Here is a 6,729-nt window from a genome sequence, read left to right on the forward strand (position 1 = left end):
TTCCAAAATGGGCATCAGCTCAGCACTGGCACCTGTTGCTTGTCTTTTCTGATGTGAGTTGACATTTATCTGTTTCATCACAGGATGGCTGATCCTGGATTGTACCTTCGACATTCTGAATGTTGTGTTAGGAGATTCCTGGTCTGATTTAAATCCTGTGGTGAGTTTTAACATGTTTGTTTTAGCAGGCAATTGACTTGGTTGGGTCCAGGCCACACTTCCCTAGCAACCTTCTGTGGGTTTCAGTTCTAGGGACAATCCAGTTCTCAAAGAAGTTTCTATAGGGCTATTTGGATCTGTACCTGTGAGTACCCACCCACCCCACCCCTCCACCCCACCCCCAGGGACGAGTGTGGGCCTGGCATGGGGTCTGGTCCACAGTTCAGTTCTCCTGGTCTTTGTTACTCTATTTCCGGTCTGATCTCCATTCTTTGCAGGTCAGTGTGGGCCCAAGAGTCCATAAAGCCTCCAGGTTGATTTCCTGAACTCCTCTCCATGATCTCCTGATACTTCTCATTTCCTGGGCTTCCCTCTCCAGTCTGGATGTTCTGTTCCCTGCTCGGCCGCATGCCTGCCACAGTGCGGAGTGTGCAGTCCCAAGCAGGAAACACACTCAGTGTGAGAGACCAGTTTACATGTCGGGCCTGTTACCGAATGCCAGCCTGTTTCCCTCAGCCAATAAAAGGAAACAGAGTTTGAGGGAAAGGAAAGTGGTTTAATTTGTGGAGAAATGAGGAGGCAGCAGACTCACGTCTGAAAGACAACCGTCCTGCTCTTTGGCAGAGGGCAGGGGTATTTATACAAAGGGAAAAAAGTGGAGATGGACAGGGGTCTGCAAAGGGGTGGGGGCAGGGGTCGGCACTGAGACGGTGGGCGCCAGCTTGTTTTCCTTCAATAGCTGATGTTTAACTTTCTCTTCCTTGAAATGCAGGGGTGCTCATCTGGGAGCCAGGTCATAAAAACAAGTCTATCAGACAAGGGGGAAATTGCAACAAATGGGGGAAAGACAAACTGTTAATCTTGGTAATGCCCATCAAAGACAAACCTGTCAGGAAATAAGGAAAAGACAAATTTGGTAATGTCTACCTAAGAGACTGGTCATTTGTAACTGTATCACGCCTACCCCGGACCAAAACAGTCAGCCGGGAAAGCCTTAAGCTGATTGGCTCCACCAGTAGAGACAGCCCTCAGGGGTTAGGGACAGCTTGGGACAATTCAGAAAATCAGGGCTGAGAGACCAGCAGCAATGTAGCTAAGGGTAGTCACTCAGGCTCTGTACACCACCGCTGCCTTCCTTTTTTTCCCAGAGCCACTGAAGTCATTCTCTTCCCTCACACCCCAGCCATTCAATTCGTTTCACTACTGTGCTTCTCCTTCCCACACACCCCCCCGCACGCATTCAGTTGGAGGCTCAACCTAAAGATGCCTCCTCACCTCTCCGTGATCTTCTTTGTCCAGCCAGTTTGTAAAGCTTCCTCTCTAATTTCCTTGCCTTTAGATTCCCTCTCACCACAGTGACCTTTCAAAAGCAGAGATCAACTGATAATTAAATCAAAAGGATGGCCACAAAAGGAAGTCCTTAGTATTGCAATCTCCTTATCTATACCTGCCTTTCCAGAACAATCTATCAGGCAAGGCCCTGGAGTCACCCCTCTGTCCCCATCATCTCATCAGCTACATCTAACAAAAAGTCAGTCCTTAAACAACACTGCGCTTTCTACCTTCTGCTCCAGCTCTGAAGAGTCCCTCCGCCCCATCATACATTTAAACACTCAGTCAACTGGCAAGTTCTCCCCAAGGTTCTGAGACCTAACCAATTAAAATTCGTCTTCTTTCCCTTTGGGTTTTGTGGACATATCTGATGGAGGACAAGAGTGAAATAACTGGAAAGGAGGTGCCCGCAAGAGCAGAACTTGACTCACACAAGGAGGCAGGGGTAGAGGGGATTAACATCCCATTAACCCTAACTGGGCTATAGAAACCAAGACCCTTAGGCATCAGTACCTTATCACAAGGCCTAAGACCCAAGAAGGATCAGACTGCCATAAGGCTTGGAGCACAGACCTGAGTGAGGGTAAAGATATGGAGACTGGGCCCTTCCTAGAATCTCCAGCCCCTTTCAGATTCTCCTTGTTATCCAAAATCAATAACAAACAGGCCACTCCACAAAGGAGTGAGCCCTCCCAAAGAGAAAAGGACTATATGAGGGCAGCCTCTGCACTGTCTCAATGCGGCACTCCCTCTGCCCACCTGTGACTATGCAAGTGCTTTCACCAACTCTCTCCCTCTGCAGGGCAGCAGCATCCTGCCTGCCCATGACCTGCACCATGCCCGGGCTTCTCTTCACTGACCTCCCTTAGTGAAGACCACTCTCCTCAAGGCCGCCCGCCTGCAACCATGCAGGCCTCTCAGCAAACCTGTCCCTTTCGGGGCAGCTCTTCCTGCCTGCTTGTGTCTATGCAAGTGTCTTTTATTCTTCTGTCCCTTTCCCTAAAAAACCTGCCTTTTAAATTTAACTCACATCTCTGTCTCGAGGGGAAGCTGACCTGGGAAACTCGCCACCTGACACTGAAAGGGGAGCTCTGGTAAAACTGTTAGGGGGAAAGGATGGTCCTGAGCAAACTCCATACAGGTTTTGTGGACTCCATCCCCACTCCCCACCAAAGCCATCAAGAAATTGTTAGGGGGAAATGATGTCCTGAGCTAATCCCATACAGGCTTTGTGGACCCCACCCCCACTCCAGACTAAAGCCATCAAGACATTGGGAAAGACAAATCCCGTCACCACCAAAGGGAGGGTGGCTCGGACCAGAGGGTGGAGTTGGGCAGCCAGGTTGGATATAAAAACCAAACACGTGGGCCTTGGGCTGGCTCACTGTCGCTCGCCTCCTGGCTTCACGGCTCCTGGCTGGCGGCAGCTCTCAGAGCGCCATTTGGGATTTCAGATCGGCGGATCGGGTAGGACTCATTTAAAACTTTGTCTCCCACTTTTCTCCCTGAGCTGTACATTTCCTCATTTCCCCTTCCCTTGTAAATAAACCTTTTATTAACCTTTCACATGTGCCTGCAGTAGAGCATTGATAAGTCCTTTTAAGCGCGCGGGTGAGGACCCACAGTCAGGCACCCCGTTTTGTATCGGGGCTGCCCTATAACAAAATGACAAATCTCATCATCACCAAAGGGAGGGCTGCTGGGACCTGAGGGTGGAGTTAAGCAGCCAGGTTTGGTATAAAACCAGACGTGGGCCTTGGGGGGTCTCTCTCTTAGCCTCACGGCTTTTCGCCAGTTCTCAGCGTGCCATTGGGATTCCAGGTCATCGGGAACTAGTAGGACACATTCACGAATTTATCTCCCTCTTTTTCTCCCTGAGATATTCATTTCCCTTTCTTTTGTAAATAAACCCTTTATTAACCTTTTGTGTGTGCCTGCAGTTGAGTATGAATAAGTAAGTCCCTTTTAAGCTTGTGGGTGAGGACCCACAGTCAGGCAACTCATTTCATATCACGGTTGCCCTGTAACAAAACCTTTCCCAGAGTGAACCCAAGGACCCCGCACTCTAAACTCCAAAAAACCACATCATATCCACTCTGGGGACAATCACATATGGCCACAGTCCTAATGCTCTCCCCTGCACTGAAGTATGAGCTACTCAAGATGAGAGGCATCTCTGATTAAGTTCTGCAGCCCCCACAGTGTCTAACCTAACCTTGTCTGCAGCAGACACTCAAGACACAGCTGTAATTAGATCCCATTAAATGGACTTGATTCTTTGGCCTCTAGTGTAACTTTCTTGGGATCACTGCAATCCAGAAAAATAATTCTCCTTCTAATGGACTTCCGTGGATATGTTATTCAGGAAGGAGTTTAATAAGACAAATTATTCTCTCCCCATCACAGTCTGGGTGCTCACCTCTGCACTGACATAGCTCCTGGTTCTCCTCACTTTACACCATCAATCATTCTTTTCATTGCTTAGTCAAAATGTGTTCCCCCACACCACTATTCCTTCATATCATTCTAGGAAGGCAGGACCGGTCCTGCTGCTGTCTGACAACTACCACAAAAAATTCTTATCATTTTCCAAAAAATATGAGCTTTAACCTTACTATTACCAAAAGACACATATGTCTCTGTCATAATTTATATTATGCACCTGTTACAATTAGTTGTTTTCAACTTAAATTGTAAACTCTTATAAGTGGTGAAGCTGTGAACTTCCTGATACATAACCATTGTTCACATCGCTGATCAATGTCCTAAACTAGAGCCTTGGAAGTAGAATTTTTAGTGAAAAATTATCCCATTTTTAGAGGTTTTTGTTAAGTATTTCAAAACTGCTTTCCAAAAATTCATATTAATTTACACTCCCCTCCTACTATCTCTAAACACTCCTTTTTTCCCCCGTAGTATTGGTACAGGGCAGGGAGAGGGGCAGCCCAAACCCTGCAGATCTGCCTATTCTAAATGGGTTCTGCCATCCGCAGCATCAACACAAAACATATGAGACTTGAATGGGAAGGAACTTTAATAAAACTAGGAAACAATACAGGTAAGGCAAAGAGTCTAGTTTCTAAATGAAGCACCCAAAGTTACCCATCCCCTCGTGGGTAAAAGTCCATCCATATGGGATTGGCCCAGAACAAGGCCCCAAAGCCTGCCACAAGTCTAAAGCATCTTCCAGTGGGGACCCACAGAGAAGGGTCAGAAACAACCAGACAAGCCCGGAAGGAAAAGAGCAAAATCAAAATCAAGATAAAAGCTGCCATTGTCACCTCCCCATGGGTCTCACCCACATCTGTGTCACCCAGTCCACGACCAAAAGGCAAGCACAGTTTCTTCATGTGTCTCTAGGCTCCATGTGCCTCCACCAGGTCTCCTTCTGGCTCCATCCTGCTTCCTTCCTTCCTCAGTCTCCTCTGCAGCCTCTTCTCTTCCTGCTCAGCTCCACCCTCCATTTGGGTGGGGCAGGGAACCTGGAACCTCCCCCTTTCCTGGGGACCACCCTGTTACAGTATTTTAAGAGCAAAACAAAGATAGGGGAATTCAAATCCCAGCTCTGTTGGGACTCTAGTAAAGTTATTTAACCTCACTAAAGCTCAGATTCCTCCTCCATAAAATGAGGAGAGTGATAGTATCTGGCACACATGGTTGTTACAAGGATTAAATGAAGTGATAATGTTAACACTGCCTCATCAAGTTCCAGAGAACATAAGTGTTCAGCTTCTAAAGAGAAGCCACTCAAAGCTGTTGTGTGTCCATTGTCTAGAAGGATATTATTGCCAGTGGGCAAAATATACAGAACACACTCTCCTAAATTTTTTAGAGTTCCTTGACACAGAATAAATCTGTATCATTATTTAGGAGAGACAGGGTGGAGCATTTCACGCTGTAAAATCAACAGAGGAAATGAAATTGTAGGATATCAGAAAGATCCTGGTTGCTACTTTCACCTGAAGTTCCTTTTCTGGAAATCTATTAAATAAAAGCTCTGGTCTGATGCCAAAGGTAGCATTTGGGAAAAGAAAACTGATTCAACTCTTCCCTTTCTGAAGCACAAGTATGCCCAGTGTTACTCTGCCCTACTTCCCCTGCAATCAGTGTTATCAGACCCTGTAAATTTCTCATGTGGTGGGTCACCACATAAACAGAGGTATATGATAGCAAACAGTTCTTCCTGTCCAATTATTTTGACCAAAACAAAAATGATGGCGATTCCCCCTGAGATAGATTAGGGAAAAATTCTGACCTAGAGTTGCCCAGGTCCTGAAGAAGGCACTGCTTTCACCACACTGTGGTGGGATCACAGCATCACAAGCACAAATCTCAGGCTAGACTTTGTCCCAAACTATGACTTTGGCCTACACAATTGCACTATGCAATCCTAAATTTGATTTTTACAAATATGTTGCTGAGTTCCTAGAGTAACACCATAAAAGCAGCAGTGACAAATGAAAAATTAACTTGAGACCTCAGCTCTAATCCAGGAGTCAAAATGTTTTTATTGTAAATCTGTGGCATCGAGTCCTGTGCGGAGCCCACAGGGGACACCAGTGGACAAGGAGGCCATGCATCCCTGGGAATGCAATGGCATGAAGGCCTTTTTGTATATTGCTCATTGAGATTTTGGGGTAGGGGCATAGAAAAGTTGTCATGTGGCTTTTCAACAGCAAGAATTTGTTTGAAGGTCTATCTTCCTGTTAAGAGTGACATCAAAAGTAAACCGTGTGTGGGCCTCCCTGGTGGCACAGGGGTTACAGACAGCACTATCAAGCTATCACCAGCCACTGCAGCAGGAGTTCGATCCCTGATGGGCCAGGGAGAAACCCACATGGTGCATCAGACCTCTCCTGCCAAACTTGCAGCTCCCCTCAGCAGTGTATTTCAGTAGATCTGTCTGCTCTGCTCCCCCTGTCTCTGGTGAATCCTCTCACCCTTGCACTTCTGGCTTACACCCCAGTTCCTGCATGCGTAAAAAAATAAATCTAAAAAAAAAAAAAAAAAAAGAGTAAACCATGTGGCTTTAGACCCCAGCTCTGTGACTTACTAGTACATGACTTTCAGTAACTGACTTAGACTCATCTCTAAAAATAGAGATGATGTAGTAATACCTACCTTATAGGTTCTCAATGTTACTCTCTATCACAGCTCTTGGAGAGCCAAGGAAAACACAGTCTTTTTAAAAGGAAGAGGCCATCAGTTCTTATACTCCCTCTGAAATTGAACCTCAAT

Source organism: Talpa europaea (genome assembly GCF_964194135.1).
Source record: "Talpa europaea genome assembly, chromosome: 4".
Lineage (NCBI taxonomy): Eukaryota > Metazoa > Chordata > Mammalia > Eulipotyphla > Talpidae > Talpa > Talpa europaea.